The sequence below is a fragment of the Callithrix jacchus genome, chromosome X (assembly GCF_049354715.1).
Source record: "Callithrix jacchus isolate 240 chromosome X, calJac240_pri, whole genome shotgun sequence".
NCBI lineage: Eukaryota > Metazoa > Chordata > Mammalia > Primates > Cebidae > Callithrix > Callithrix jacchus.
In genome coordinates this window covers 59690968-59715496 of record NC_133524.1, presented here as the reverse complement: position 1 = coordinate 59715496, position 24529 = coordinate 59690968, and the positions used below count along the sequence as shown (strand labels likewise).

Sequence of the window (24529 nt, the reverse complement as noted above, 5' to 3'; positions counted from 1 at the left end):
AAAATGAAGAAGAATTTAATTCAAGAAAATTTTGAGTAGGTGGAGAATGGAGTTAAGGATGATTAATTAGAAACACTACTTAAAAACATAGAGAGCTTGTGACCTCTTATTAATTATTTAAACCTATATGAGTATCTGCTATGTCTTACTAACTTTCCTTGAAATACCAGATTGATTGAGGTCTTTTTGCTGTAGGATTAAACCTACTACTATTTATCCGATTAATGTGTGTGTGTGTGTGTGTGTGTGTGTGTGTGTGTGTGTGTGTGTGAGATATGAGTTTGATTGAGGTCTTTTTGCTGTAAGACCTACAGGTCTTATCAACACTGAACCTTTTGAATGCCAGGGATTTCACGGAGCTAAGGAGACTGTGGTTGGCTGGGTGCACGCCAGGTGGTGGGTAGTAATCCTGGTGGGGGTGTTGGTGTGGTGTGCTTTTTGTGGGCTCCTCCTGGCTCCTCTGGCAGGAATTCCTGAAGGAGTCTTAGACTCTGGCTCAGGCACTCTTCAGATTGCAGATGTAATTTTCTTGTGCTTGTCTTTCCTGGGGGTTCTCAGTGACATGCCTGGACATCTGTCTCAGGCTTGGATTCATCACAGAAAACATAGGAGACACCCTCTATACCTGATAGGCCCCATGGGAAGCCAGTTCCAGAGGTCTCCACCTCTGCCTCACACTGGGCTTGCCCCTTTGTGGTTGTTTCATTTATGACCAGAGGGTAGTGCTGAGAAGCAGGACTCCCTGGGCTTGGAGATCAAGGCAGGGCCCCTTGGTGGGTGGCCCAGGTCGAAAAGTAGCAGTCATGTGATTGGGCCAGGGGAAGGTTCTGGTAAGACCCAGAGTGCCTGCTTCCAGGTCTGAAGCACCCTCCTCCTCCACCTGACTGGACCCAAAGAGTTGGCTCAAGGAGGTACTGAGGTCAGGACTGTCAGGGTCTTATGTTGCTTGTGGCACGCAGCCTCCTTCCAGGCACTGTCCCTTCCACCAACTGCACATTGCACCTGGGCAGCAGCAGGTGGAAAGCGGCAATATTGCCTCTCCCCAGCTGTGCACGTGAAAGCGCATGTGCAAGCAGCCTGTCACAAGCGCCATTGCTAAGCCCGGGCTCATGTCACAGTGACAACCACCTTGCCTGGGGAACAATCCCAGTATCTTAGAAAATCAGGGGCCCTCTGTGGCAGTTCATCAGCATTGGGCAAAGGACCCTTTCTCCTCGCGATCACTGCCGAGTCCTCTGATTTTAGGGATCTGGCAGACCGAACCAGGCAGAGAAAAGATCTGGCAGGGCTTCTAGGATGACCACAGCAATCCCCAAGTATCCCTACGATGCTTCAGGCCTGCCCAGTGTGAGCATGCCTCTAATTGAAAGCCTTCCCGGCTGGGATTTCCAGATATGGCCTGCCTGCCTGCGGTGGGGTGCTCTGTCCCATAGGGGCTTCTTGGCAGAGAGCAGAACCCTGCAGCCTGAGGAGCTGCCTCGCAGTGTGTGTTTCCATGCGATTGCTGCATGTCTCCGTGTGTCTTTCTCTGTGTGTGTGTGTGTGTGTGTGTGTATGCATGTATCTTTCTGAGTGTGTTGATGAGTGTGTGTGTGTGTGTGTGTGTGTGTGTGGGACATGCTGACACGAGTGTGGCCAGTGCACTCCAGTGTGGTTTCTCTATAGTCCACCTACATTCTGCTGACAGTCTGTGTTTGGCTAAGTTTGGGGGCTGTGGCACCCCACATTCTTTGTTTTTCTGGTACTTGCCAAAGCCTCAGTGTAGTGGGGTCTGGCTCCCACCTGCAGGTGTCATAATCACCTGCTCATCCAGAGGTTGGTCACTCCTCCAGAAACAAGATGTGTGCAACACACCCACAATCAATTTCATCCAAGATCCCTTGGTCTTGTCACACATCTAGGGATGGAAGGACCCTAGCCGTCCCCTCCTCGTGACCCCTGGAGAGGCTCCAGTGGTGTCCTTAAGTTTATGTGTATTTCCTCTACTTAGGATCCTTGTTAAAAGACAGATTGCAATTCGTGTGTTGGAGTGAGCCTGAAATTCTGTATTTCTTGTAAGCACTCAGTAAATGCCACTTATTAGGGGTCCTGACTGACATTTGAAGAAGCAAGTCTCAGTATTGTTTTTTTGAAATAAGAATCATAGGTGTTGAGTCTGCAATTAAAATCTTACCTGGATATCATCATCATTTTTCTTCCTAATTACTTTCCTAATAAAATTAAAACACACTGATTGCCAACATAAAGGGAAACAAATTGATAGTTCATAGATTTACTCTTTTTTAATGACTAATTTAGTTGACTCTTGGTTACCTAAGGACAGATTACAAAGTATGAGTTAGCCATGGTAGGAAATAACTGTGGGCTTGGTATCATAAGGAAGTGAAATATTAGTCATGCAAGAAAAAATCAATATATTTATAGTAAAATGTGCTTCTGTTTAGAATTTTGTGGTATTTAGTCTAGGTTGGGAGTGTTCCTTAATCTCAGCTGTCTGAGTAATTTTTTGGGAGCAGGGCCTCGTTTTTCTTCCACTCAATAAGGAACAGTGGTCTGCATGTGGGAATCTCAAAATCTATGCAGAGAATGTGCTGTGATTGGTGGAGGATTCTAACATATTGGCTGTAAATACCCATGTACTTAGAGTTCTTTGACAAATATCTATATAATCTTTAAAATGATTAATGTGTTCTGAAATAAAGGATGTGAATTTTAAATGAGTTACCTTTACATGGTCTTCTATAAGACATTTTAGTTGGTTTTACATTCTCTAGGTTTTTGGATATGCGAGACCATTTTCTGATATTTTCAGTTGCTTAAAAATTATTTGTTTACATAAACATGAATGCACATGCATACTTGTGGGCAAACAATGTGTGCAGTTGATGCCAGGTTGAGCATTTTAGCTGTGGAAGTCATTGGTGATAAGTTATAAAACCTGAAATGCTCTGAGTAAATCATAATTAGGGACAATTAAGAAATGTTGAGATAATCCTTTAAAATAATTTTCCAGAATTTATTTTTTCCATCAGTTATATATGGTGATTTCCAGATAAATGTTAACAAAATACAGTGGGACTATACTGTATTAATTAAAAATAGCTAAGTTTTCAAGGAATTAAATTAAGCAGGACAGTTGAACAGAGGAAATTTATTATTATCACTAATTAAACATTAGATATATGTGTAATTTTTCTTCAGGGAACCAGCGGAGGAAACATGTCTTCTTTCCCTGAGCAAGAAAAACATGAGGTTAGAAGAAGTTAAGCACTTTACACAGTGTTAAGTTTGAAAAATGTTTTTGCTTAAAATTGCTTTCATTATATCCTGATTTTGATTTGTTATGTTTTATTTTATTATCCCTTGGGTGTCTGGAAAGAGTTCCTAGAGAGAGAAGAAAAAGGCAGTCTGTGTTGCAAAAGAAGCCCAAGGCTGAAGAATGTAGAACTGAATATGCAACTTTGCAAGGGAGTTGGAGACAAGGACTAGCTTGTCAGGTAAGTTGGATGCTAAAATCTTTTCTTTAAAGATTAATTGTTCATGTTTTTTATTTTCTCATCACGTAAAAAATTGTGAAAATAATTGCAGGATAAGACCTTTCTTAAAATATTCATTAGTGGAAACAGTACTTCAGAAACAGATTTCATCTATTTATTAAGCTCCCATATATGGTTATACTCTGGATGTAGTTGTAAATAAGAGTGATAACCTGACACAGGGAATTGCGTTTCTATGGAAAAGAGATGTTGACAACAGTTCTCTTTAGAGGCCAAAAAAGCAATTTGATCTAAGCATTTTGTACGAAGGTTATGATGTTTTATGTCAAAACAATAAAGTTTCTGATTTCCCTTAATCTATTCTAAATGTTGAAATTTGGGTTAAATGCTACTCTCTGGTGAAATAAAGAAAGGCGAAAAGATGGCTCAGGAAGATATTATTTTTTGTTCTGTTTTCCTTTCTTTGTTTCCTCTGGTATTTTTTTCTTTTACTCAGTCCTAACGCTAATCAGGAATCTTAGCTGATGCAGCACCTAGGCTCTTCCCAACAGTCCAGAAGAAACTGATCAAATCTCTCGGTGGGGTGGGCAAGTTAATGGGTGAAAAAAAACTAATTTACAAGAGGCATCAGACTTTCAAAAGACAGTGGCACAAAGGTTCCTGCAGTTATCACAGGGACTTTGTAAGGGAACACATTGTGATTTCTTTAAAAAATTGTCTTCTGATATAGCCCTGTTAAATTAACTGAGGACACACAAATTAAATATTTCTGAAATAACAAACATATTAATTAAACAAAGATATTAGTGCTGTAAGGTTTTTAAATATTTACAACAAAAACAGAAAATGAAACACCGCATATTCTCACTCATAGGTGGGTGATGAAAAATGAGAACACATGGACACAGAAAGGGGAGTACTAAACACTGGGGTCTATTGGGGGGAAAAGGGGAGGGCCAGTGGGAGGGGGAGGTGGGGAGGGATAGCCTGGGGAGAAATACCAAATGTGGGTGAAGGGGAGAAGAAAAGCAAAGCACACTGCCATGTGTGTACCTACGCAACTGTCTTGCATGCTCTGCTCATGTACCCCAAAACCTATAATCCAATAAAAAATTTTTTAAAAAAAAGAAAGCTGAATAGATTTGGAAATATATTAAAGAAAATGAGACTAAAATCAGTGGCTCAGCCAAATATCTTATCAAAAATATAAACAATATTGACTGCAGAGCTTTTATTAAAGCCAAAAATGAGAGTCCCCATAAAGGCCAGGTTGATATGCAAAATTTTGTCGCTGCAGATATTTTAACAGTATATGATGTCATTTGTCTCTTTTCTCTATTTCAAATTACAGAGTTGAATCAGTTGATATATATATATATATATATTGTTTTTTGAGACGGAGTTTCGCTCTTGTTATTCAGGCTGGAGTGCAATGGCATGATCTCGGCTCACCGCAACCTCTGCCTCCTGGATTCAGACAATTCTCCTGCCTTGGCCTCCTGAATAGCTGGGATTACAGGCAGGCGCCACCGTGCACAGCTGATTTTTTGTGTTTTTGGTAGAGACGGGGTTTCACCATGTTGACTAGGATGGTCTCGATCTCTTGACCTCGTGATCCACCCGCCTCAGCCTCCCAAAGTGCTGGGATTTCAGGCTTGAGCCACCATGTCCGGCCTCAGTTGATATATTTTTAATGAATTTAGCAATATTTCTAAAACAACTGACACAGGATATCTTAGTAAGTAATTAGGTATTGTTATGGGTTAAATTGTGTCCCCCCAAAAGATATGTTGACATCCTAACCCCTAGTACCTCAGAATGAACTTATTTGGAAATAGGGCCATCACAGATGTTATTAGTTAAGATGAGGTTATGCCAGAGGTATGTGGGCCCTTAACCCAATTTGACTGGGGTCCATCTGTGAAAAGAAGACAGAGACACATAGGGAAGATGGCCACATTATGACAGACAGAAATTGAAGTGATGTTGCAATAAGCCTAGGAACTCCTGGGGCTACCAGAAGCTGGAACAGGCAAGGGTGGATCCTCCCCTAGAGGCTTTGAAGGGAGCACAGCCCTGCCAACACCTTGATTTGGGACATCCAAGCTCCTGAACTCTGAGAGAATTAATTTGTTGCTTTAAACTATGCAGTTTGCAGTACTTTGTTATAGCAGCCACAGAAAACATATAGATATATTCCCAAACATTATATACGCACACGCAGACCTTAAAAACAGACTTGGGAGGAGGGGACTGGTATGAGCCATAAATCACTCTCCTCTTGGTTATTCTTGGAGGTTAGACAGTTGTCCTTGTTCCTGACTAGGCAATACCTAGGAGATAGCCAAAGGTAAAAATGCAAGCATCAGATATTGTGAGACTAGCACGTGGCAGCCAATGTGAATTGGCCCAGGGAAACCAAGAAACTTCAGATGAAAAGAGAGGCAAGCAGCTCCCCAGACCCCAGGAGAGTATGCTTCTCCGTAAAAGCTGGGCTCCTCCTGGGTGATTTCCTGCCAGTAGAAAAAGAGTTCATCAACAGTGGGTACCTTCTGGGCCAAAGGTGATTTCAGGCCCATGAAAATTAAAAGCCAGTGACTATGGTAAGAAATGCAACTTTAGTAGGCATTTTGGGGTCTGTCAGCCTGCCCCACACCCCTTTTATCTAAGAACTTTCCTACATGGGGGTGCATCCCTGGCAGCATTCATGTTTGTATTGTTTCTTTGCTCCTCTGTCCAGAGCTGATTAATCAAGGATATACACATAACTCTAGTCAGGCCAAACGGTTTCTCTCCTCTTCTCTTCTCTTCTCTTCTCTTCTCTTCTCTTCTCTTCTCTTCTCTTCTCTTCTCTTCTCTTCTCTTCTCTTCTTCTCTTCTCTTCTTCTCTCTCTCTCTCTCTCTCTCTCTCTCTCTCTCTCATTGTGTGTGTGTGTGTGTGTGTGCAAGCGAGCAAGAATTGGCACTTAGAAATAAGAACCTGGACTGGTTACTTGAACTTAGGATGTGTATACTCAAGAATGAGGGAATGGCTATATTTTGCCCTGTGCACACAAGGCAACAAAGGCAGTCTAGAGATAAGGTGCATCGGGGGAGATAGGGGGAGAGAGAGAGAGAGAGAGAGAGAGAGAGAGAGAGAGAGAGAGAGAGAGAGAGAACGCAGATGACCACAGTAAGTCCGAAAAAAAGTAGCAGCTTGTATTCTTGACGTGCTGCTAGGTCCTGGTTCCAATCCTTCATGAAACTTGGCTACATGTTCTGCCTTCCTTAAGATATTCTATTCTAGGTCGGGTGCGGTGGCTCATGTCTGTAATCCCAGCACTTTGGGAGGCCAAGGCGGGTGGATCACGAGGTCAAGAGATTGAGGCCATCCTGGTCAGCAGGGTGCAACCCCGTCTCTACTGAAGATGCAAAAATTAGCTGGGCATGGTGGTGCACACCTGTAGTCCCAGCTACTTGGGAGGCTGAGGCAGGAGAATTGCTTGAACCCAGAGGGCGGAGGTTGTGGTGAGCCGAGATCCTGCCATTGCGCTCCAGCCTGGGTAACAACAGCGAAACTCCATCTCAAAAAAAATATACTCTATTCTTTAAATAAATGTTTTTGTTTATACTGATTTGAAATAAACTTCTATTACTTGCAAAAAAAAAATTAAATTTTTACCTCCAAAATTATATATTGATTTCAAAAAGAAAAACATATTTTGATAAAACATATATATTAGTCATTGTTAGGTTTTTAAATATTTGCATCCAAATCATGTCATCTATCTTCATTATTGATAATGTCGCTTGTCTTAATTTCTCAAAGAATGGCATGAAGTCTTAAATATTATAAGATTTTTTATACCACCAGTGAGAAAGATCGAGTAAAATTTACAGCAGAGAAAGACAAACTTCTTCAGCAAATCTAAGAAATTTGAAAGTAATTGGCTAATATTTTTGAGGCAGTTTATGTAGAGTGTCTTGGGAGATATCCTGAAGGTTAAGTTTCCAAAAATATATGGTAAAGTACTAAGTAGTTCCAAGTTAAGGAGATACACACAAATAATTCGAACTCCAGTATAACTTATGCAGGATGGCAAAAAAGACACCCAAAACATGAATCTAAAACAGTAGTGTAAATGACACAATGCCAAAAAAAAAAGAAAACAATAACAGTCTTTTATAAGGAGGAATAATTTAACTCAAGAAAATTTTGTGGTGGTGGAGGATGTAGTTGAGGATGATTAATTTGAAACAATAGTGAAAATCCTAGAGAGCTTGTAATCCTTTTATTAATTATTTAAGCCTATATGAATATCTGCTGTCTTACTAATTGTTTTTGAAATACCAGATTGATTGAGGTCTTTTTGCTTTGGGACTAAACCTATTAGTATGTAACAGGACTAGTGTGTGTGTGTGTGTGTGTGTGTGTGTGTGTGTGTGTGTGTGTGTTTGATATGAATTTGATTGAGGTCTTTTTGCTGTAGGACTGACAGGTCTTATCAACACTGAACCTGTTGAATGCCAAGGATTTCACGGAGCTAAGGAGAGTGGGGTTGGCTGGGTGCATGTCACGTGGTGGGTAGTGTTCCTGGTGTGGGGGTTGGGACTGTTTGCCCTTTTGCAGGCTCTTTCTGGCTCCTCTGGCAGGAATCCCTGAAGGATGCTTGGACTCTGGCACAGGCCCTCTTCAGATCACAGATCTGAATTTTTGTGCTTGTCGTTTTTGGGGGTTCTCAGCGGCATGCCTGGACATCTGTCTCGGGCTTAGATTCAGCACAGAAAACTTCGGAGATACCCTCTACACCTGACAGGCCCCATTGGAAGCCAGTTCCAGGTGTCACCACCTCTGCTGCACACTGGGCTTTCCCCTTTGTGGTTGTTTAATCCATGTAGAAACAGTAGTGCTGAGAAGCAGGAGTCCCTGAGCTTGGAGATCAAGGTAGGGCCCATTGGTGAGTGGCCCAGGCCGAAAAGTGGCAGTCATCTCATGGGGCTGGGAAAGGTTCTGGTAACACCTGGAGTGCCCGCTTCCAGGTCTGAAGCACCCTCCTCCTCCACCCGACTGGACCAGAAGAGTGGGCTCATGGAGGTACTGAGGTAGGGACTGTCAGGATCCTATGCTTCTTGTGGCACGCAGCCTCCTTCCAGGCACCATCCCTTCCACCAACTTCACCTTGCATCTGTGGGGCAGCAAGGGGATAGAGCGAATATTGTCTCTTCAGCTGGGTATGCAAAAGCACATGCACAAGCAGCCTGTCACAAGCGCCATTGCTGAGACAAGGCTCCTGTCACAGTGACAGCCACCTTTGCCTGGGCAACAATCTCAGCGTCTTAGCAAACTACGGGCCCTCTGTGGCAGTGCATCAGCATTGGACAACGGACCCTTTCTCCTCGCAATCACTGCCGAGTCCTCTGATTTTAGGAATCTGGCAGGTCGAACAAGGCAGAAAAAAGGTTTTGCGGGGCTTCAAGGATATCCACAGCGATCCCCACGTATCTCCACGATGCTTCAGGCCTGCCCAGACAGCATGAGCATGCCTCTCTTTGAAAGCCCTCCCAGCTGGGATTTCCAGGTATGGCCTGCCTGCCTGTGGAGGAGCTGCTCTGTCCCCGTGGAGCTTCCCAGAAGAGAGCAGACCGCCCCAGCCTCAGTAGCTGCCTGGCAGTGTGTGTTTCCATGTGAGTATTGGATGTATCCGTTTGCCTTTCTGTGTGTGTATGTGTGTGAATGTATCTTTCTGAGTGTGTTGATGAGTGTGTGTGTTTGTGGGACATGCTGACATGAGTGTGGCCAGTGCACTCCAGTGTGGTTTCTCTGTAGTCCACGTAGAGACTGGTGGTTTCTGCTGACAGTCTGCATTTGGTTCAGTTTGGGGACTGTGGCACCCCACATTCTTTGTTTTCCTGGTTCTTTCCAAAGCCTCAGTGTAGTAGGGTCTGGCTCCCACCTGCAGGTCTCATAATCACCTGCTCATCCCGAGGTGGGTCACTCCTCCAAAAACAAGATGGGTGCAACACACCTACAATCAATTTTCCCCAAGAGCCCTTGGTCCTGTGGCACATCTTGGGCTGGAGAGACCCCAGCTGTTCCATCCTCAAGACCCTTTGAGGGACTCCAGTTGTGCCCTTAAACTTGTCTGTATTTCCTCTACATAGAATCCTTGTTAAAAGACAGATTGTAATTCGTGTGTTGGAGTGAGCCTGAAATTCTGTATTTCTGGAAGCACTCAGTGGATGTCACTTATTATGGGTCCTGATTGACATTTGGAGGAGCAAGCCTCATTATTGATCTTTTGAAGTATGAATCATAGGTGTTGAGTCTGCAATTAAAAGTCTTTTTGGATATCATCTTCCTTTATCTTCCTAATTACTTCCCTAATAAAATTAAAACACACTGATTGCCAACATAAAGGGAAACAAATTGATAGTTCATAAATTTACTCTTTTTGAATGACTAATTTAGTTGACTCTTGGTTACCTAAAAACAGATTACAAGGTATGAGTTAGCCATGGTATGAAATAACTGTGGGATTGTTATCATAAAAGTGAAGTATCAGTCATGCAAGGAAAATTTAATATATTTATAGTAAAATGTGCTTCTGTTTAGAAATTTGTGGTATCTAATCTAGCTTGGTAGAGCTCCTTAATCTCAGCTGTCTGAGTAATTTTTGGGAGCAGGGCCTCGTTTTTCTTCCACTCAATAAGGAACAGTGGTCTGCATATGGGAATCTCAAAATCTATGCAGAGAATGTGCCATGATTGGTGGAGGATTCTAACATATTGGCTGTAAATACTCATGCACTTAGAGTTCTTTGACAAATTTCTATATAATCTTTAAAATGATTAATGTATTCTGAAATAAAGGATGTGAATTTTAAATGAATTAACTTTACATGATCTTCTATAAGACATTTTAGTTGGTTTTGCATTCTCTAGGTTTTAGGATATGCGAGACCTTTTTCTTCTGATATTTTCAGTTGCTTAGAAATTATTTGTTTACATAAACATGAATGCACATGCATACTTGTGGGCAAACTATGTGTGTAGTTGATGTCAGGTCGAGCATTTCAGCTGTAGAAGGCATTTGTGATAAGTTATAAAACCTGAAATGCTCTGAGTAAATCATAATTAGAAACAATTAAGAAATATTGAGATAATCCTTTAAAATAATTTTTCAGAGTTCATTTTTTTATCGTTTATATGGTAACTTACAGGTAAAGTATTACAAAGTGTATTGAATTTGTTACATTTCAATTCGTGTTGCATAAATGTTATCGAAATACAGTGATACTATTATGTATTAATTAAAAGTAGCTAGGTTTTCAAGGAATTATATTAAACAGAAAAGTTGAACAGAGGAAATTTATTATTATCACTAATTAAACATGAGATATATGTATAATTTTTCTTCAGAGAACCAGCGGAGTAAACATGGCTTCTTTCCTGAGCAAGAGAAACATAATGTTAGATGAGTTAAGCAGTTTACACCGTGTTACATTTGAGAAATGTTTTTGCTTAAAATTGCTTCCATCATATCCTGATTTTGATTTGTTATGTTTCATTTTATTATCCCTTGTGTATCCAAAACGAGTTCCTAGAGAGAGAAGACAAAGGCAGTCTGTATTGCAAAACAAGCCCAAGTCTGAAGATTGAAAATCTGATATGCAACTTTGCAAGAAAGTTGGAGACAAGGAAAAGCTTGCCAGGTAAGTTGGATGCTAAAATTTTGTCCTTACAAATTAACGGTCCATGTTTACATTTTTTTTGATTACAAAAAAAAATGTGAAAATAATTGCAGAATAATACCTTTCTTAAAATATTCTTTAGTAGAAACAGTACTTCACAAACAGATTTCATCCACTTATTAACCTCCCACACATGGTTGTACTCTGGATGTAGATGTAAATAAGAGTGATAATCTGACACAGGGAATTGCTTTTTTTCTGGGGAAGAAATTTTGACAACAGTCTCTCTTTAGAGGCCAATATAGCAATTTGATCTAAGTGCTTCATACAAAGGTTATGATGTTTTATGTCAAAACAGTAAAGTTTCTGATTTTCCTCAGCCTATTCTAAATATTGAAATTTGGGTTAAATGCTACTCTCTGGTGAAATAAAGAAAGGTGAAAAGCTGGCCCAGGAAAATTTCATTTTTTGTTGTGTTTTCCTTTCTTTGTTTCCTCTGGTATTTTTTCTTTTATCAGTTCTAGTGCTAATCAGGAATCTTAGCTGATGCAGCATCTAGGCTTCTTCCAACAGTCCAGAAGAAATTGATCAAAGCTCTGAGTGTGGTGGGGAAGTGAATGGGTGAAGAAAAAGCTAATATAAAAAAGGCATCAAACTTTCAAAAATCAGTGGCACAAAGGTTCCTGCAGTTGTTACAGGGACTTTGTAAGGGAACCCGTTCTGATTTCTTTAAAAAATCGTTTTCTGGTCAACCCTGTTAAATTAACTGAGGACACACAAATTAAACATTTCTGAAATAATAAACATATTAATAAAACAAAGATATTAGTGCTTCAAGGTTTTTAAATATTTACTACATAAATTTTTACATCCAAAATCATATATTGATTTCAAAGAGAATAAACATATTTTGATAAAACATATATATTACTAGTTGTTTGGTTTTTAAATATTTGCATTCAAATTATGTCATCTATTTTCATTATTGAGAACGTTGCTTGTCTTAATTTCTCAAAAAATGCCCATGAAGTCTTAAATGTTATGAGTTTTTTCATACCACCATTGAGAAAGATCAAGTAAAATTTACAGCAGAGAAAGAGAAACTCCTTCAAGAAATCTAAAAAAGTTGAAAGGAATTGACTAATATTTTTGAGGTAGCTTATGTAGAATGTCTTGGTAGCTATCCTGAAGGTTACGTTTCCAAAAATATAGGGTAAAGTACTAAGTAGTTCCAAGTTAAGGAGATACACACAAATAATTCGAACTCCAGTATAACTTCTTCAGTACGGCAAAAATGATACCCAAAACATGAGTCTAAAACAGTAGTGTAAATGACACAGCAAAAATAAAGAAAACAATAACAGTCTTCTATAAATAAGAAGAATTTAACTAAAGAAAATTTTGTGGAGGTGGAGGATGGAGTTGAGCATGATTAATTTGAATGAGTAGTTCAAAACGTAGAGAGCTTGTGATCCACTTATTAATTATTTAAGCCTATATGAGTTTCTGCTCCGTCTTACTAATTGTCTTTGAAATACCAGATTGATTGAGGTCTTTTTGCTTTGGGACTGAACCTATTAGCATTTATCAGGACTAATTTGTGTGCTTGTGTGTTTGCATGTGTGTGTGTGTGTGTGTGTGTGTGTGTGTGTGTGTGTGTATGTGTTTGATATGAGTTTGATTGAGGTCTTTTTGCTATAGGACTAATAGGTCTTCTCAACACTGAACCTGTGGAATGCCAGGGATGTCATGGAGCTAAAAAGACTGGGGTTGTCAGGGTGCATGCCAGGTGGTGGGTAGTAATCCCGGTGTGGAGATTGGGGTGGTTTGCCCTTTTGTGTGCTCCTTCTGTCTCCTCTGGCAGGAATTTTTGAAAGAGGCTTGGACTGCCTCAGGCCCTCTTCAGATCGCAGAGGTGATCTTCTTGTGCTTGGTTTTCTTCGGGTTTCTCAGCGGCATGCGTGGACATCTGATTCAGGCTTGGATTCACCACAGAAAACTTTGGAGACACCCTCTACATTTGACCGGCCCCCATGTGAAACCACTTCCAGGTGTCGCCACCTCTGCCGCACACTGGGCTTACCCCTTCATGCTTGTTCCCTCCATGTCCAGGCAGTAGTGCTGAGAAGCAGGAGTCCCTGGGCTTGGACATCAATGCAGGGCCCCTTGGTGGGTGGCCCAGTTCTAAAAGTGGCTGTCAGCTCATGGGGCTGGGAAAAGTTCTGGTGACACCTGGAGTGCCTGCTTCCAGGTCTGAAGTGCCCTCCTCCTCCACCCGACTGGAACTAAAGAGTGGGCTCAAGGAGGTACTGAGGTCAGAACTGTCAGGGTTCTACACTGCTTGTGGTATGCGGCCTCATTCCAGGTGCCACCCCTGCCATCGACTCCACCTTGCACGTGTGTGGCAGCAGCTGAACAGTGCCAATATTGCAGCTCCCCAGCTGGGCATGTGAAAGCACATGGGCAAGCAGCCTGTTACAAGCGCCAGTGCTGAGCCAGGGCTTGTGTCACAGTGACAGCAATCATTGCCTGGGAAACGACCTCAGCAGCTTAGCAAAGCAGGGGCATTCTGTGTCAGTGCCTCAGCGTTGGGCAACAAACCCTTTATCCGTGTGATTATTGCCAATTTCTGTAATTTTAGGAAACAAGCAGGCCGAACCAGGAAGAAAAAAAATCTGGCAGGGCGTCAAGGATGCCCACAGTGATCCCCAAGTATCCCCACAATGCTTCAGGCCTGGCCAGACAGTGTGAAGGAGTCTCTTGGTGAAAGCTCCCCCAGCTGGGATTTCCAGATACAGCCTGCCTGCCTGCAATGGGGCTGCTCTGTCCCTGAGGGGCTTCCTGGCAGACAGCAGAACTCTGCAGCCTCAGGAGCTGCCTGGAAGTGTGTTTCCTTGTGATTGTTGGATGTCTCTGTTTGTCTTTCTGTGTGTGTGAATGTGCATATGCATGTATCTTTCTGAGTGGGTTGATGAGTGTGTGCATGTGTGTGTGGGGACATGCTGACATGGGTGGGGCCAGTGCACTCCAGCACATTTTCTCTGTAGTCCACCTACCTTCTTCTGCTGGTCTCCATTTGGTTCAGTTTGGGGGCTGTGGTGCCCTGCATTCTTTGTTTTCCCGGTGCTTTCCAAAGCCTCAGTGTAGCGGGGTCTGGCTCCCACCTGCAGGTGTCATAATCACCTGCAGATCCCGAGGTGGGTCACTCCTTGAAAAATAAGAGAAACGCAACACACCTATAATCAATTTCCTCAAAGAGCCCTTGGTTCTGTGGCTACAAGGACCATTTCAGGACCATTTGGGGGAATCCAGTTGTATCCTAAAACTTATGTGTAGAGAATGATCCAAGATGGCTGATCGCTGACATTTCAGAATTGCAACTCCCAGTGAAAGAGCAGAGAACGAGAGAATGCCACACTTTCAGACAAATTTTTGTCACTCACGGAGCAGAAGAATCCCAGTGGAGGAGCCCCACGGGTCACCCGTATGATTCTTGTGACCGGGGCAGTGGTTTCCCTGGCACCTCGGCGCGGCAGCTCTTGGTGCAGAGTAAACGGACTGGTTCTTCTCCTGACCAATGTTTGGAGCTCCAGGAAGGCAGAGTCGCCTATTAAGGACTCAAGAAAAAAGCCAGACTGGAGATTCCCGGGCAGAAAAGCACCATCAGTCTTAACGCTGCTGTTTTGGCTGGTGCAGTGGGTTGCTCATATTTCAGCCCTGGGAATTAACAACTTGGATGTCCACTCAGAGACCTAATTTGAAAGTTGGTAATTACAAAGATGACAGGTGGATAAATTTACAATGATGGGAAGAAACCAGCGTAAAAAGGCTGAAAATACTCAAAATCAGAACTCCTCTCCCTCTAAAAAGGATCACAGTTCCTCATCAACAAGGGAACAAGGCTTGATGGAGAACGAGTGCATCTCATTAACAGAATCAGCCTTCAGAAGATGGATAATAAGAAACTTCTGTGAGTTAAAAGAACATGTTGTAGCCCAATGTAAAGAAACTAAGAACTTTGGAAAAAGGTTTGACACAATCCTAATGAGAATAGACAATTTAGAGAGGAATATAAGTGAATTAATGGAACTGAAGAATACACTATGGGAACTCCGAGAAGATGCACAGGTTTAAACACTCGAATTATTCAAGCAAAAGAAAGGATATCAGAGGTTTAAGACCAACTTAATGAAATAAAATGAGAAGAAAAGATTTTTTTTAAAAGGCTAAAAAGGAATGAGCAAAGTCTCCAAGAAATGTGGAACTATGTGAAAAGACCTAATTTATGTTTGATAGGTGTACCTGAATGCGACAGAGAGAATGAATCCAAGCTGGAAAATATTCTTCAGGATATTATTAAGAAAAATTTTCCTAACCTCTCAAAGCAGGACAAGATTCAACCCCAGGTAATACAGAGAACACCACAAAGATATTCCTCAAGAAGAGCAACCCCAAGGCACATAATTGTTAGATTCACCAGGGTTGAAATGAAGGAGGAAATACTAAGGGCAGCCAGAGAGAAAGGTCAGGTTACCCATAAAGGGAAGCCTATCAGACTTACAGCAGATCTCTCAGCAGAAACTCTACAAGACAGAAGAGAGTGGGGGCCAATATTCAGCATCCTTAAAGAACAGAACTTTCAGCCCAGAATTTCATATCCAGCCAAACTAAGCTCCACAATTGAAGGAAAAATAAAATCTTTTTTGAACAAGCAAGTACTCAGAGATTTTATTACCACCAGGCCTGCTTTACAAGAGCTTCTGAAAGAAGCATTACACATAGAAAGAAACAACCAGTATTTGCCTTTTTAGAAATATACCAAAAAGTAAAGAGCATCCACATAAAGAAGAATTTACATCAGCGAATGGATAAAACAGTCAGTTAACATCAAATGGCGGAAATCCTAAATTTAAATCAACTAAATTTCCCAATCAAAAGATATAGCCAAGACCCAACGGTATGCTACATCCAGACCCATTTCACGTGCAAGGATACACAAAGACTCAAAACAAAGGGATGGAGAAAGATTTACCAACCAAATGGAGAGCAAAAATAAATAAATAAATAAATAAATAAAAAGCAGGAGTTGCAATTCTCTCATCTGATAAAATAGATTTTAAAGAAACAAAGACATAGTGGTAAAAGGATCAATGCAACAATAAGAGCTAACGATCCTAACACACAGATACATAGAGACTTAGACTCAAAGAGACAGAAAATTAATAAGGATATCCAGGACTCGACCTCAGATCTGGAACAAGTAAACTTAATAAATATTTATAGAGCTCTCCACTTTAAATACACAAAATATACATTCTTGTCAATACCACATCACACCTACTCATAGGTTTAAATGACATATTGATTGGCCATTATTAATACCCATTTTTTAGAATAAAGCAACATTTCCATTCTCTCTCCTTTTTTCTTCCTCTCTCTTTTTTCCTCTACTTCACTCCTTTTTTTCTTTCTTTCTCTCCAAAAAAAAGAACTTATGTGTATTTCCTTTACTTAGGATCCTTGTTAAAAGACAGATTGCAGTTCGTGTGTTGGAGTGAGCCTGAAATTCTCTGTTTCCTGTAGGCACTCAGTGGATGCCACTGATTAAGCATCCTAATTGATATTTGGAGGATCAAATCTCAGTATTGTTCTTTTGAAGTAAGTATTATAGGTGTTGAGGTTGCAATTAAAAGTGTTTTCTGGATATCATCTTCATTTCTCTTCCTAATTACTTTGCTAATAAAATGAAAACACACTGATTCCCAACATAAAGGGAACATATTGATAGTTCCTAAATTTACTCTTTTTGAATAATTTAGTTGACTCTTGGTTACCAAAGGACAGATTACAAGGTATGAGTACACCATGCTATGAAATAATAGTGGGCTTGTTATCATAAGGAAGTGAACTATGAGTCATGTAATGAAAAATTAATATATTTATAGTATCATGTAATTCTGTTTAGAATTATTTGGTATCTACTCTAGCTTGGGAATGTTTCTTGATCTCAGCTGTCTGAGTAATTTTTGGGAGCAGGGCCTCCTTTTTCTTCCACTCTCTAAGAAACAGTGGTCTGCCTATGGGAATTACAAAATCTATGCAGAGAATGTGCTGTGATTGGTGGAGGTTTCTAACATATTGGCTGCAAACATTAATGTACTTAGATTTCTTTGAGACATTTCTATATGATCTTTGAAAGAATACATGTATTCTGAAATATAGGATGTAAATTTTAAATGAATTAGCTTTACATGATCTTCTATAAGACATTTTAGTTGGTTTTACATTCTCTAGGTTTTCAGATATGCGAGATCTTTTCCTTCTGATATTTTCAGTTGCTTAGAAATTATTTGTTTACATAAACATAAATGCACATGCATACTTGTGGGCAAACAATGTGTGCAGTTGATGCCAGGTTGAGCATTTTAGCTATGGAAGGCATTTGTGATAAGTTATGAAACCTTCAATGGTCTGAGTAAATCATAATTAGGGACAATTAAAACATGTTAAGATAATTCTTTAAAATAATTTTTCAGAATTCATTTCTTCTGTCAGTTATATGGTGATTTGCACCTAAAGTACTATAAAGTATATTGAATTTGTTACTTTTAAATTTGTTGCATAAATGCTAAGAAAATACAGTGGTCCCATACTGTATTAATTAGAAATATCTAAATTTTCAAGGAACCAACTTAAGAATGCTGAACAGAGGAAATTTATTTTTATCAATAAACATTGTGTGTATATATATATGTGTGTGTGTGTGTGTGTGTGTGTGTGTGCATGTGTGTGTCTGTGTGTATTTCATCTTCAAAGAACCAGTGGAGGAAAACATGGCTTCTCTCCTGACTAAAATAACCTGAGGTTGGAATAAGTTAAGCACTTTACACAGTGCTCAGTTTGAGAAATGTTTTTGCTTTAAATTGTTTTTATCATATCCTGATTTTGATTGGTTATGTTTCATTTTATTATTTCTTTTTTGTCTGGAAAGTGTTCCTAGAGAGAAGACAAAGGCAGTCTGTGTTGTGAAAAAAGCCCAAGGCTGAAGATTGAAGAACTGAATATGCAACTTTGCAAGAGACTTGGAGACAAGAAAAACCTTTTCAGGTAAGTTGCATGCTAAAACCTTGTCTTTAGCAATTAACTGTCCATGTTTATTATTTTCTCATCATGAAAAATAATGTGAACATAATTGCAGGTTAAGACCTTTCTTTAAATATTCTTCAGTGGAAACAGTACTTCAGAAACAGATTTCATCCACGTATTAAGTTTCCACACATGGTTATACTCTGGATATAATTGTAAATAAGAATGATAATCTGACACAGGGAATTTTTTTTTATGGAAAAGAGATGTTAACAACAGTCTCTCTTTAGAGGCCAAAAAAGAAATTTGATCTAAGCACTTTGTACTAAGTCTGTGATGTTTTATGTCAAAACAATAACGTTTCTGATTTCCCTTAGCCTATTCTAAATGTCAAAATTTGGGTTAAATGCATCTCTCTGGTAAAATAAAGAAAGGTGAAAAGATGGCTCAGGAAGATATTATTTTTTGTTCTGTTTTCTTGTCTTTCTTTCCCCTGGTATTGTTTTTTCGTTTTTTGGAAATGGAGTTTTGCTCTTATTACTCAGGCTGGAGTGCAATGGCATGATCTTGCTTCACCACAACCTCCGCCTCCTGGTTTTAGGAAATTCTCCTGCCTCAGCCTCCTGAGTAGCTGGTATTACAGGTACATGACACCATGCCCAGATAATTTTTTGTATTTTTAGTAGAGACGGAGTTTCACCATGTTGACCAGGGTGGTCTCGATCACTTGACCTCATTACTCACCCTCCTCGGCCTCCCAAAGTGCTGGGATTACAGGCTTGAGCCACCACACCCAGCCTGGTATTTTTTTTAATCAGCCCTAATGCTAATCAGGAATTGTAGCTGATGCAGCCCATAGGCTCTTCCCAACAGTCCAGAAGAAAATAATCAAAGCTCTGTGTGAGGTGGGCAAGTGAATGGGTGAACAAAAAGGTAATTTAAAAGAGGCACTAGACTTTCAAAAGACAGTGGCACAAAGGTGCTTGCAGTTGTTACAGGAAATTTATAAGGGAATCTGTTCTAATTTCTTTAAAAAATTGTCTTCTGGTAAAGCCATGTTAAATTAACTGAGGAAACACAAATATTTCTGAAATAGTAAACATATTGATAAAACAAAGATATTGGTGTTTTCAGGTTTTTTAATATTTACTTCAAAAATTAAATTTTACCTCCAAAATTATATATTGATTTCAAGAAGAATAAACATATTTTGATACAGTAAATCTATGTTGTTGTTATGTTTTTAAATATTTACTTCCAAATCATGTCATCTATTTTTATTATTGAGAATGGCACTTGGAGAGAGATCCAAGATGGCTGATCACTAGCAGCTCGGGATTGTAGCTCCCAGGGAAAGTGCAGAGAACCAGAGGATGCCACGCTTTCAAACAAATTTTTGTTGCTCAAGGACCAGGAGATTCCCAGCGAAGGAGCCCGATGGCTTGCCAGCGTGACATTTATGGCTGGCACGGTGGTTTTGCTGGCCCCTTGGCGTGGCGGTTCTTGGTGCAGAGTAAACGGGACGGCATCCCCTTTTGGTCGATGTTTGGAGCTCCAGGAAGGCATAGTTGCCTATTCAGCTGATTGAAAAAGGGACTTAAGAAGGAAGCCAGACCGGAGATTTCTGGGCGGAAAAGCACCAGCAATCCTAACACCGCTGTTCTAGCTGGCGCTGTGGGTTGCTCAGATTCTGGCACTGGGAATCAACAAGTTGGACGTCCACTCAGAGACCTAATTAGAAAGTCAGTAATTAAAAAGATGACAGGTGTATAAATTTACAATGATGGGAAGAAACCAATGTTAAAAGGCTGAGAATACCCAAAATCAGAATGCTTCTCATCAACAAGGCCTGATGGAAAACAAGTGCCTTCCACTAACAGAATTACTCTTAAGAAGGTGAATAATAAGAAAGTTCTGTGAGTTTAAAAGAACATGTTCTAACCTAATGCAAAGAAACCTTGAAAAAAGGTTTGACGAAATCCTAACAAGAATAAGACATTTAGAGAGAAATATGTGAATTAATGGAACTGAAGAATACAATATGAGAACTCCACAAAGTATGCACAGGTTTTAAGAGTCGAATTGATCAAGAAGAGAAAAGGATATCATAGGTCGAAGACCAACTTAATGAAATGAAACGAGAAGACAAAATCAGAGAAGGAAGAGTAAAAAGGAATGAGCAAAGTCTCCAAGAAATATGGAGCTATGTGAAAAGACCTAATTTACGTTTGATAGGTGGACCTGAATGTCATGAGGAGAATGAATCCAAGCTGGAAAATATTTTTTAGGGTATTACTCAGGAAAACTCCTTTAACCTAGTAAGGCAGGACAATACTCAACTGCAGGTAATACAGAGAACACCACAAAGATATTCCTCAAGTAGAGCAACCCCAAGACACATAATCGGTATATTCACCAGGGTTGAAATAAAGGAGAAAATTCTAAGGGCAGCTAGAGAGAAAGGTCAGGTTACTCGTAAAGGGAAGCCTATCAGACTCACTGCAGATCTCTCAGCAGAAACCCTAAAAACTAGAAGAGAGTATGTGGGGGGGGTCAATATTCAATATTCTCAAAGAAAAAATTTTCAACCCAGAATCTCATATCCAGCCAAACTGAGCTTCATAAATGAAGTAAAAATAAAATTTTTTATGAACAAGCAAGAACTCAGAGATTTCATCATCACCAGGCCTGCTTTATAAGAGCTTTGAAATAAGCCTTATACACAGAAAGGAACAACCAGTATCAGTCATCCCAAAAACTTACCAAAAGGTAAAGAGTATCTCCAAAATGAAGAATCTATATCAACTAATGGGCAACATAGCCCGCTAGCATTAAATGACAATATTAAACTCACAAATATCAATATTAATCCTAAATGTAAATGGATTAAGTGCCCCAAAGTCACAGAAAGGCAAATTGAATAAAAAGTCAAAACCCATAAGTATGCTGTATACATCTCATAAGTAATGACACACAAAGACTCAAAACAAAGGGTTGGTGGAAGACTCACCTATCAAATGGAGAGGAAATAAACAAAAGAGGAGTAGTAACTTTTGTCTCTGACAAAATAGACTTTAATAGTAACAAAGGCTAAAATTAACAAAGAAGGACATTATATAGGATCAATACAACAACAGGAGTCAATGATCATAAATATATATGCACTCAATATATTAACACCCAGATACATAAGATAAGGTCTTAATGACTTATAAAGAGACTTGGACTCCCACACAATAATAGCAGGAGACTTTTACACCACATTGTTAATATTTGATGGATCAACAAGATAGAAAATGAACAGGGACATTTATGATTTGAGCTCAGACCAGGAACAAGTAAACTCAGTGAATATTTATAGAATTCCTCACTCCAGGTCCACAGAACATACATTTTTCTCAGTATCACATTACACCTATTTTGAAAGTGACCACATAATTGAAAATAACTCTTCAGCATTTGCATAGCATTTCACAGACTTAAATGAAATACTGGTTGGCTGTTTGTTATTTTCGTCTCTTATTCTTTCCTGTCTCTGCTGTTAAGCACAATTATCGGCATAAAAGAGGTTTTAATACCTATTTTTGGATTGCATTCCAGCCTGGGCAATAAAGCAAGACGCCTTTTCTCTCTCCCCCTTTCTCTTTGTCTTTCTTTCTTTCAAAAAAAAAAGAGAATGGCACTTGTCTTAATTTCTCAAAGAATGGCATGAAGTCTTTTTTTTTTTAATTTTTTATTGGATTATAGGTTTTGGGGTACATGAGCAGAGCATGCAAGACAGCTGCGTAGGTACACACATGGCAGTGTGCTTTCTTTTCTTCTCCCCTTCACCCACATTTGGCTTCTCTCCCCAGGCTATCCCTCCACACCTCCCCCTCCCACTGGCCCTCCCCTTTTCCCCCCAATAGACCCCAGTGTTTAGTACTCCCCTTTCTGTGTCCATGTGTTCTCATTTTTCATCACCCACCTATGAGTGAGAATATGCGGTGTTTCATTTTCTGTTCTTGTGTCAGTTTGCTGAGGATGATGTTCTCCAGATTCATCCATGTCCCTACAAACGACACGAACTCATCATTTCTGATTGCTGCATAATATTCCATGGTGTATATGTGCCACATTTTTCCAATACAGTCTATCATCAATGGGCATTTGGGTTGATGCCAGGTCTTTGCTATTGTAAACAGTGCTGCAATGAACATTCGTGTACATGTGTCCTTATAGTAGAACGATTTATAGTCTTTTGGATATATACCCAGTAATGGGATTGCTGGGTCAAATGGAATTTCTATTTCTAAGGCCTTGAGGAATCGCCACACTGTCTTCCACAATGGTTGAACTAATTTACACTCCCACCAACAGTGTAAAAGTGTTCCTTTTTCTCCACATCCTCTCCAGCATCTGTTGTCTCCAGATTTTTTAATGATCGCCATTCTAACTGGCGTGAGATGGTATCTCAATGTGGTTTTGATTTGCATCTCTCTGATGATCAGTGACGATGAGCATTTTTTCATATGATTGCTGGCCTCATATATGTCTTCTTTCGTAACGTATCTGTTCATATCCTTTGCCCACTTTTGAATGGGCTTGTTTGTTTTTTTCCTGTAAATCTGTTTGAGTTCTTTGTAAATTCTGGATATCAGCCCTTTGTCAGATGGGTAAACTGCAAAAATTTTTTCCCATTCTGGTGGTTGCTGATCCACTCTAGTGACTGTTTCTTTTGCCGTGCAGAAGCTGTGGAGTTTCATTAGGTCCCATTTGTCTATTTTGGCTTTTGTTGCCAATGCTTTTGGTGTTTTGTTCATGAAGTCCTTGCCTACTCCTATGTCCTGGATAGTTTTGCCTAGATTTTCTTCTAGGGTTTTTATGGTGCCAGGTCTTATGTTTAAGTCTTTAATCCATCTGGAGTTAATTTTAGTGTAACGTGTCAGGGAGGGGTCCAGTTTCTGCTTTCTGCACATGGCTAGCCAGTTTTCCCAAAACCATTTGTTAAACATGGAATCCTTTCCCCATTGCTTGTTTTTGTCAGGTTTATCAAAGATTGTATAGTTGTATGTATGTTGTGTTGCCTCCGGTGCCTCTGTTTTGTTTCACTGGTCTATATCTCTGTTTTGGTACCAGTACCATGCTGTTTTGATTACTGTAGCCTTGTAGTATAGTTTGAAATCCGGTAGTGTGATGCCCCCCGCTGTGTTCTTTTTGCTTAGAATTGACTTGGCTATACGGGCTCTCTTTTGGTTCCATATCAAGTTCATGGTGGTTTTTTCCAGTTCTGTGAAGAAAGTCAATGGTAGCTTGATGGGGATAGCATTGATTCTGTAAATTACTTTGGGCAGTATAGCCATTTTCACGATATTAATTCTTCCTAACCATGAACATGGAATGTTTCTCCATCTGTTTGTGTCCTCTCTGATTTCATTGAGCAGTGGTTTGTAGTTCTCCTTGAAGAGGTCCCTTACGTTCCTTGTGAGTTGTATTCCAAGGTATTTTATTCTTTTTGTAGCAATTGCGAATGGCAGTTCGCTCTTGATTTGGCTTTCTTTAAGTCTGTTATTGGTGTAGACGATTGCTTGTGATTTTTTCACATTGATTTTATATCCTGAGACTTTGCTGAAGTTGCTTATCAGTTTCAGGAGTTTTTCAGCTGAGGCGATGGGGTCTTCTAGGTATGCTATCATGTCGTCTGCAAATAGAGACAATTTGGCTTCCACCTTTCCTATTTGAATACCCTTTATTTCTTTTTCTTGCCTGATTGCTCTGGCTAGAACTTCCAGTACTATATTGAATAGGAGTGGTGAGAGAGGGCATCCTTGTCTAGTGCCAGATTTCAAAGGGAATGCTTCCAGTTTTTGCCCATTCAGTATGATATTGGCTGTTGGTTTGTCATAAATAGCTTTTATTACTTTGAGATACGTTCCATCGATACCGAGTTTATTGAGGGTTTTTAGCATAAAGGGCTGTTGAATTTTGTCAAATGCCTTCTCTGCGTCAATTGAGATAATCATGTGGTTTTAGTTTTTGGTTCGGTTTATGTGGTGAATTACATTTATAGACTTGCGTATGTTGAACCAGCCTTGCATCCCCAGGATGAATCCTACTTGATCATGATGAATAAGTTTTTTGATTTGCTGTTGCAATCGGCTTGCCAATATTTTATTGAAGATTTTTGCATCTATGTTCATCATGGATATTGGCCTGAAGTTTTCTTTTCTTGTTTGGTCTCTGCCGGGTTTTGGTAGCAGAATGATGTTGGTCTCATAAAATGATTTGGGAAGGATT

At 40.0% G+C, this 24529-nt stretch overlaps 1 long non-coding RNA gene across 2 annotated transcripts in view; it reads right to left on the bottom strand.

Annotated features, from left to right (window-relative positions):
* Positions 1 to 3061: 3061 nt before the first annotated feature.
* LOC144581101 (uncharacterized) overlaps positions 3062 to 24529 on the bottom strand; it is a 100763-nt gene continuing 79295 nt past the window's right edge. Inside the window, exons 3-4 of one of the 2 annotated variants that reach the window (XR_013531647.1) lie at positions 14224 to 14375; positions 3062 to 3232 (exon numbers count right to left, since the gene is read on the bottom strand). This is a non-coding gene — a long non-coding RNA (uncharacterized LOC144581101). Of the gene's footprint in view, positions 3233 to 10830; positions 10926 to 14223; positions 14376 to 24529 lie in introns of those variants that run through there. The other variant, XR_013531646.1, reaches the window with a different exon arrangement.